Consider the following 9,869-nt stretch of genomic DNA (forward strand, 5'->3'; position numbering starts at 1 on the left):
CACATCCAGCTTCAAGGCCCCAGCGACTACAGAAAGCTAAAACTAAACATCCTGGTTCTGTAGGACCTTGACCCCAACCATTCAGGTTCTATTGTTTATATTTATTGCTTCTATTGTTCCAACTTTAAAAAAAAAAGGCTGTTTACTCAATTGGATTTGAACAGACTGCCAACACCTCTGTCTCAACCTTTCTTCATTAAAAAAAAAACCAGGACAGAATTCTCCTGTTAAAGCCATAGAATCATCACAATGGGTCTTCAGGTCTGGATGAACTTCAACAACATTTGATTTGATTTGATTGATTTAAAAGAGGTGACCAGTGAGTTCGTGGATGTGTTAGTATTAATTTTGCAAACTTCATTAGGCTGTGCCAAGGACCCATTAGATTGGAAAGTAGCAAATATAGCTCCTTTATTCAGAAAACAGAAAACTACAGGCCAGTTAGTATGGTGACCATTTTGGGGCGAAGGTGTTCGAATCAAAAAGCTATTAAAGAAGTTATAACTTGGCATCTGTGGTAGGCCCTCAACTTTACAATTTATGTCAGTGACCTACAGGAGGGAAGTGAAGGCATGGTGGCTAAACCTGGAGGTGGTGCATAGCTAAGTAGGAAAGTATGTTGTGAAAGTGATACATCAAGGATGCACAATGATATGAACAGTTTAAATGAACGGACAAAAATCCGGCAAATGGAGTATAATGTGGAAAATTGGGAAGTTGTTCACTTTGGCAGGAAGAATGAAAAAAAAAACAAAATATCATGTAAACAATGAACGACTGTAAAATGAGGTGCAGAGGGATTTAGGCGTTCTAGTGTATGAGTCAAAAAGGTTAATATGCAGGTACAGCAAGTAATTAAGAAGGCTAATAGAAATGCTATTATTTATTACAAAAGGAATTGGACTTAATGGTATGGTGTTATGCTTCAGTTATGCAGGGCATTGTGAGATCACATCTTGAATGCTGTGTGCAGTTTTGATCTCCATTTTTAAGAAAGGATGTAAATGTACTGATGACGGCTCCGAAGAGGTTTAATAGATTTATACCTAGAATGAGTGGTTCATCTTACGAGGAAGAATTGGACCAGTTGGGCTTGTATTCACTATTATTTCGAAGAGCGAGGGGTAATTTGATCAAAGTTTATAAGGCCCTGAATTGTCTTGGTGATACGTATGTGGAAAGAATGTTTACCCTGGTGACTGAGGCCAAACACTAAAATAAAACAAAGGATTGCTGAAAATCTGAAACAAAAACAGAAATTCCTAGAGAGCTCAGCAGGTCTGAAGAAGGGTCACTGGACTCAAAACATTAATTCCGCTTTCTCTCCACAGATGCTGCCAGACCCCCTGAGTTTCTCGAGCAATTCCTGCTGTACAACTTAGGAACTTTGCTTCAGAATGCAGTGGCGGCTTGATCATTGAATATTTTTAAGGTGGAGATTATTGTCAGGCAAAGGAATGAAAGATTATCAGAGATAAATGGGAGTGTGGAATTCAGAACACAAACAGATCAGCCAAGATTTTATTGAATGACGGATCAGGCCCGATGAGCCAAATGGCCAACATCTGCTCCTAATTTGTCCCTTTATATGTTCATAAAGGTCGACCCTCCAATAATCAGATTTGATAATATGGAGGTGCTGAAAAGGCTACATGGAACATTATGCTACTTTACAGAAAACCTTTGGGAGTAATTTACAAAAGTTGTCATAGGCTCATAAAATGATTTGTTTGAAGAGACCAGGAAGGATGTCTTTGGCTATATAATGGTGTTATTGTAGGGGGTGTGAAACCCATGAAGCAACATCCTGATAGACTCAATCCAGAGATGTTTGCTCAAGTGAGGAAAGGGATTAGGTTTATAATGAACAGCAACATTATTGAATGAAATCATAGTTGCTGGAGTTCACCTTTGCTGATGGTGACACATCTGGATGGGTCACAAAGGTGACAATGTCACACTCATTATCATAAATTCAACACAGTCACAGAGGTGGATCCCTATCTGGTTCTATGACTAGAGGACTACATCGAAAGAAATAACTTGCAACTAAAATTGACTTGTTAAAACATTCCACTGACTGAAAGAGCCAAAGAAATATCAGCATTTATGGCATCAGATGGAATTTATCAATGTAAAGTCATGCTGTTTGGAATGAAAAATGCACGGCCAGCTTTTCAACAATTAGCTAACAAAGTTATTTAGGGAGGTATAACTGTGATACTTACATCAATGACTTGGCTGTGTTTAACCAAACCTGAGAAACACGTTTACATCATTTGAAAGAACTGCTCGATTAGTTACAAAAGCTAATTTGGTTATAAATCTATCTGAAAGGGAATTTGGGCTTATTTGGGATACACTGTGGGACAAGTTCAAGTAGCACCTAGAGAAGTGGAAATAAGACTATCTTGGATTTTCCTGCGCCTAAGACAAAATGTGAAATCCTGTAATATAATTGCATGGATAGATTTTATCAGAAATTAATTCCAAATTTCATCACAGTAGTGGCTGTTTTGAAAAATATTGAAACAGCTTGAATTTTTGTTTTGATGTTTGTGTAATTATATTCTAAATACCTGTCTTTCTCACTGTCTTCTCTATATATGCTGCTTTGTTAGTTTGTTTCTTTTGTGTGATTGACTTATGTTCCATTGTTAAAAGGACATCTGCAGAATCGTGTGAATATATTCCAGTGACTAACCACCACATTAGCCAACTGTAAAAATTAAATATGATCTAACAAGCCAGGTTTCATTCTGGGATTGTTACACAACACAGGCAGAAGGTAAGGAAAATCCAGGGCAAAAAGCTACAACAATCTGCTTAAAAGGGGGCCTACATGTTGTTTGTGAAACAAAAGCAAAATGAGAGGCAAATCTAATGTCGCGCAAAATAACTCCACAGAGGCTGGTATCCCATCACCAGGTCACCCTTTATATACATGTGCATAGTACTCGACACTGATCCAGCTCCCTCAGAGCCAGCTTTCAGAGTGAACACTCTGACATTCCTGTTTATATCTGTCAGCCAGGGCTCCCTGATTGGACCAGATTAACAGCCTCAATCAGGGAACTCATACTCTATGAGGTCCACCTGGCTGACATCGTTACAATCACTACATCCGCAGCCCCCATCCCCACACTTTGTCTCCAGGGATATAGGCCTATTCTTTTACTTGTAGCCTCTCTTAGGACGTCTTCACACTGAGTCCAGTTCCTCCGACTTAGCCTTAGATATAGATGGCATGTACCAGACCATAGCCTGTCCTCTTGCGCCTGGAACGTCTCGGAAGAAATTCATCCTTTTCTTCAGGCAGTAAAGGCATCGACATCCGGCATGTCCATCTCAGACTGCGAGGATTCTTGGACGGTAGATGGAGGGGGAGAAGCCACAGATTCTGACAGCCTTGCTGGATGTTGTGAGGGTTTGGGTATGTTTTGTTTCTGCCCTGTTTGCGAGTTTACAGCTTTTATGTGGTCCATGTGGTTGTTCAGGACCACGTCACCTACCCGAACTTTATACATCATGGGACCAGACCTCATGTTGACCATGCCTCTTACCCATGCAGGGCCCTTACCCATGCAGGGCCATTTCTGTGCTTCCAGCACCATGCTTCGTCCAGATCCTGAAAAAGATTTTAACCATATGGCTGAGGCTTGGTTTTGTTTTGGGGCTTTGCTGGGGGCTGACCTAGAATCCCTCTGTTCAGGATATGTCCTGAGTGAGGCTATGCAATTGTCTTCACTCAAGTGGTGTTCCCCAAGCTCAGTCGGCCTGGCGAGGGTGTCCACTTCCATCGGAATACCCTGTAACTCACATACTCCACTTACTGCGTTTTCTAATGACAAAGCCAGTTGTGCTTCCTGTTTGAAGCAAGTTGGGCTTAAGCCAGTTGGTGCTTTTGCATTATTACGTCATTAATCCCACACACCAAATGGTCTCTCAGTATCTCATTAAGAGTCAAACCAAAGTCACGTGTGTCTGCCAGTTGTGTTAACTTCACAAAAATCCCGATACTGATTCTCCTGGTTCTCGAACTTCCGAGTAAAACCAACAGCAACCCAAAATATGAGGAGGCTTGGGATTGTAATATTCCTTAATTAAATCCACCAACTCTTGAAAGGTTTTAGTATTTGGTGCCTCTGTAAATGTCAGGCTCCTAATAAGTGAAAAAGCTGCAGATCCACAAGCTGTCAGGAGAATTACTCGTTGCTTTTCATTTGCTCCAATGTCATTTGCTCAAGAAAAATAATGCATTCTTTCCACATACTGGGCCTAGTCATTGGTAGCAGGATCAAATGAGTCAAGCTTCCCAAATAACAGCATGATGTTAGAAATGCTTATCCCAACTCCAAGACAACTGTTGCGAGCAAATTTTGACAGGAGCAGTATTATCTCTCGTCACCACTGAAATAACTCCACAGAGGCCAGTATCCTGTCACCAAGTGCCCCTTTATTTACACACGCATAGTACATGACTCTGGTCTGGCTCCCTCAGAGCCAGCTCTCAGAGTGAACAGAACTTCTGACAGTCCTGTTTATATCTGTCAGCCAGGGCTCCCTGATTGGACCAGGTTAACAGCCCCAGTCAGGGAACTCCTACTCTGTAAGGTCCACCTGGTTGACCTCGTTACAATCACTACATAGTGAAGTGAATTACGTTTCCTGTTGGGAGTTTAACACTTTTTCCATGGATTTACATTCACCTCAACAGTGATACTTTCCTACAATTGCATAATGCAGCAGATGTCTGCAGCGAACAGCTCTGAACGAGAGCTTATGTGATTTGGAGAACAGCCTATTTTAGTGTTTTGAAAATTCAAAGCAGATGTGCTTCCAAATTTTGCATCAATTGGAAAGATGAATTAAGACAGTGAGATGAACAGATTTTTGAAAGATTTGTGAACAAGTGACAGTGCCTAGTGGAGAACATGTTTGAAATATTTGCTTTCCCTCAATGCGCTGTGTAACACTTTGTAATGATCCCATTTGATGTTTTTACTGAACAAGTCAGTTCCCAGATAGGAACTTGGCTCGATAGATCATAGTTTTATTTGTTTTTATTTTTTATGCAATGGTCTTTCACTGAAACATAAGCATGCAATGCTGCAGATTTTGCTTCAATGATAAAGCAGAAGTTTATTAATAAAAGAGAAGTAGATAAAATAGAATAAAGCAAACCATCTACTTATACATAAATTCAAAGACTTTTAAACACACAATAAAAGTATAATCCCACGAATCCCAAAACATTCCATTATAAATTGAAAAGAAACAAAACAGCTTGTGTACAGTACCCACACACACCCCTGGTACAGGACCCAAAACACCACGTGTGAAATATTCACACCAGAGTCCCTGCATCTAATACTTTGGGAGGTTTAAGTCACTTGCAACTTTTCAACTTTTACACTGGAACTGCAGATAGCTTCTTCCTGGAGCTATCATACGCCTGAGTGTTAATGTGAAACAAAAACAGAAGTTGCTGGAAAAGCTCAGCAGGTCTGGCAGCATCTGTGGAAGAAAAAAATCAGAGTTAACGTTTCGGGTCCGGTGACCCTTCCTCAGAACTGATGGTAGCTGGGAAAAAGTCAGTTTTTAGGCAGAAGATATGGTGAGGTGATGGGGTAAGGAGTAAATGATAGGTGGGGATTGAGCCTAAAGAGAGAGAAGAGCAGTTGGACAGACAAAGGAGTTGCTAACGATCAGGCTGGGAGGGTGAATAGTTGTTAATGGGGACTGTTAGTGACTAACAACAGGGGGTGTGTAGTGACAGGCTATGTGATAACAAGACAACAAGGTGCAGGGCTGGATGAACACAGCAGGCCAAGCAGCATCATAGGAGCAGAGAGGCTGACGTTTCGGGCCTAGACCCTTCATCAGAAAAGGGGGAGGGGAAGGGGATTTTGAAATAAATAGGGAGAGAGTGGGAGGCGGATAGAAGAGGGATAGAGGAGAGGATAGGTGGAGAGGAAACAAACAGGTCGAAGAGGCGGGGATGGAGCCAGTAAAGGTGAGTGTAGGTAGGGAGTTAGGAAGGGGATAGGTCAGTCCAGGGAGGACGGACAGGTCAAGGGGGCGGGATGAGGTTGGTCGGTAGGAGATGGAGGTGCGGCTTGAGGTGGGAGGAGGGGATAGGTGGGAGGAAGAACAGGTTAGGGAGGCAGGGACGAGCTGGACTGGTTTTGGGATGCGGTAGGGGGAGGGGAGATTTTGAAACTTGTGAAATCCACATTGATACCATTGGGCTGCAGGGTTCCCAAGCGGAATATGAGTTGCTGTTCCTGCAACCTTCGGGTGGCATCGTTGTGGCACTGCAGGAGGCCCAGGATGGACATGTCATCTGAGGAATGGGAGGGGGAGTTGAAGCGGTGCCATTTTTGAAATCAAGGGATACATGCCATTATCAAGAAGAGAATCATGATTTAATGTATCATTTCTCTAAACGGATATTGTTAACTTATCCTTTTATGTAAATGCTTTACTGAAAGCAGACAGTGAATACGTTGTATAAGGGGAACAGTGGCATTTAAAAGAAACATGTTAAGTGTAACTGAGACAGATTGCTCTCTGCTTCAGTACCTGCACCTGGTGAATCTCTCTACTTCCTTGTGGTGATAAATATATAGAATGGAAGTTATTACTGTCACAGCCAACCTCAGACTTCTCAGGTGTTTTGCAATGCCAGATCTGCTATTGTAAATACTTTTCTGGTGCTCCCGTTACTGACTATTGGACATGCTGAAAGCACCGCAGGGTTTGGATTATCAGCTGGCAGCTGGTTTAAAGGCCTATGATTGCCTTTAATTATGCCTATCGCTTGGAGATTGTGCGGCAGGGGGGCCAGCAACGAGAAAGAAGTGGCCTATTCAGAGGAGAGAGAGCCACTTGTTGTCAAGCCTAAGATTTAGCTCCAGGCTTCCTTTGAAGCATCTTTTTGAAATGGTTGCAGAGTGACTGAAACACTTTTCGGTTGCTCCAGAATAATTATGGATCTTTTCCCTACGTTAAATTAATTCTCAGACGTCAATGAACTTTCAATGAACAGTTGATCCACAAGCTCCTACCTGTGGCTGTGCTTTGATCTGTGCTGTGTGCACTAGATGCTGCAGAGATGATTGTGCCAGGAGTTCTTCCACTTCAGTGTAATTTACATGTGGCATCTGCCTCAAGGATGGCCTTCCCTTAAAATAGAAGGATACCATAACACATCACATCCATCCAAGCTACCCTATCCCAGGAGAGGCCTGTCACATTGGGCAGCTGTTGCGCCCATACATAATAAACAGGTAACAACTGCAACATTTCCAAAAGCCAAAATCGTTGACCTTTTGTGTATTAAGCAGACATCCACTGGAAAGGACCAACAACTTTCATTGGGTTCCTTTTAGTTGTTAATCTTTTGGATTGATTTACCCATCAATGGAAGTTATCTACTCTCTCCTATCTATTCCTTTTATGACGTCTTTCAAATCTCCTCTCAATCTTCTCACTTTGAGGAATAAAGCCCGATGTTCTGCTTTAATGATCAAAAATGTGCCTTACTTGATTTCTGTCTGAAGTATCTCTCATTGTAGGTCTTTGCTCTTGGTTACAAAAGTTCTGAAAAACTGCCAGCAACCAAATTTTAAATGGATAATTCTCATCATCCAGGGATTTACTGTGCAATCGGTTTCCTGTTCCATTGTTGTTCCCCCTCCCTTTCCACAAAGGGAAATTTCTCACTGATCTCACATGCCTCTTCCTCCTTCCAAACAGCGCTCTTTCTCCCAGTGGGAATTCCACGATGGATTCCTCATTCAGGCTGGAGGTTGTGTTCCATTGGAGTCCCATTCACGCAATACAATTGTGATTTGCATTAATATATAAGGCCGTCAACCTCAGACAGGAGTCACAGCAATGTAACAGCGGTGAGCAGTTAAAAGGATGACCAGAAAACGTTCACGGCTAGTGGGCTCCATTTTGAAGCTCCTGTTCAACATATTCCTGCTGTACAAAGTGGCTAAATTCACTTCCTTAGTGCTTCTGCCATCTGTTAAAGTGAATGACTTGGAATTTAATAAAAACTCGCCCCTTGAGAAGACAATAAAGATAGCAATTAAATGACCAAAGTGCTTTAATACACTACCCAGCTTGTAAGTGTCAAGCTGTTTATGTTACAGTCAAATGCGATGGTGGATGGACAAACACAGTGTGTTTGAATTTTTTCGATATTTGCACAACACAAATGAGACAATTTTGCATACCAGGAAAGTAGCTTCCCAATGAGGCGCTGAAACTTCAGCATGTCCCATCAATTATGTTTGCTTCTTAATAAAGAAGCTTTTGAGTTTCCTCCTTCAAAGTGCTCCTTTGGGTGGTTGTGATCTGTTTGCTGGCAATAATGTTGCTAACAAAGTGTCAGTTAGATTTATTATGAGAACTACCTTCATCAAAAAAATCTTTTTATTTCTGGAGGCTGGTGTAGATGTAGAACAATAATTTACTATTCAGGTGGTTAAAACAGGCACTTGTACGAGGAATAACAGAGAAATGCCTCCTGCATATGGCGTTTGGGCCTAGTACGGGAAAGTGGGATTGTGTAAGTAGTGGCAGATTTTTGGCCGTACAGACTTTAATGGGCTCAGTTAGAGGACATGAAGGCCTAGTGGTATTATCGCTACACTATTAATCCAAATATTCAGCTAATGTTCTGGGTTCAAATCCTGCCACAACAGATGGTGGAAATGGAATTCAGTAAAAAAACTATCTGAATTGTCAGGGAAAAACCCATCTGTTCACTAATGTCTTTCAGGGAAAGGAAATCTGTCATCTTCACTTGGTCTGGCCGACATGTGATTCCAGACCCATAGCAACGTAGTTGACTCGCAACTGCCCTCTGAAATGGCCCAGCAAGCCACCCAGTTGTATCAATCGCTATGAAGCCTCAAAAGAAATGACATTGACCCAGCCACCAGATAAGGCAATGGTGGAGACAGCCCTGTCGACCTTGCAAAGTCCTCCTCACTAACACCTTGGGGTTAGTGCCAACACTGGGATAGCTCTCCCACAGTCTAGTCAAGCAACAGCCTGATATAGTCATACCTTACAGACAATGTTCCTGGATATGTCCTGACCCAGCAACGCAGTGGTGTACAGTCGGGAGGGAGTTGCTCTAGGAGTCCTCAACATTGACTCCAGACCCCATGAGGTCTCATGCCATCAGGTTAAACATGGAGAAGGAAACCTCCTGCTGATTACGACCTACCATCCTCCCTCAGCTGATGAATCGATACTCCTCCATATCGAACAACACTTGGAGGAAGCGCTGAGGGAGGAAAGGGTGCAGAATGTACTCTGGGTGGGGATGTGAATGTCCACCACCAGGAGTGGCTCAGCAGCAGTACTACTGATCGAGCTGGTCAGGTCCTAGAGGACATAGCTGTTAGACTGAGTCAGGCAGTGAGGGAACCAACAAGAGGGAAAAACATTCCTGACCTCATCCTTACCAATCTGCCAGCTGCAGATGCATCCGTCCATGACAGTATCGATAAGAGTGACCACCGCACAGTCCTTGTGGAGACAAAGTCCCGCCTTCACATTGAGAATAACCTCCATCGTGTTGTGTAGCACTATCACCGTGCTAAATGGGACAGACTTCGCACAGATCTAGCAACTCAAGACTGGACATCCATGAGGTGCTGTGGGCCATCAACAGTAGCAGAATTGTACTCCAGCACAACCTGTAACCTCATGGCCCGGCATATCCCCCACTCAACCATTACCATCAAGCCAGGGGATCAACACTAGTTGAATGGAGAGTGCAGGAGGGCATGTCAGGAGCAGCACCAGGCATTCGCTAAAATAAGATGTCAACCTGGTGAAGC

The sequence above is a fragment of the Rhincodon typus genome, chromosome 41 (assembly GCF_021869965.1).
Source record: "Rhincodon typus isolate 14 chromosome 41, sRhiTyp1.1, whole genome shotgun sequence".
NCBI lineage: Eukaryota > Metazoa > Chordata > Chondrichthyes > Orectolobiformes > Rhincodontidae > Rhincodon > Rhincodon typus.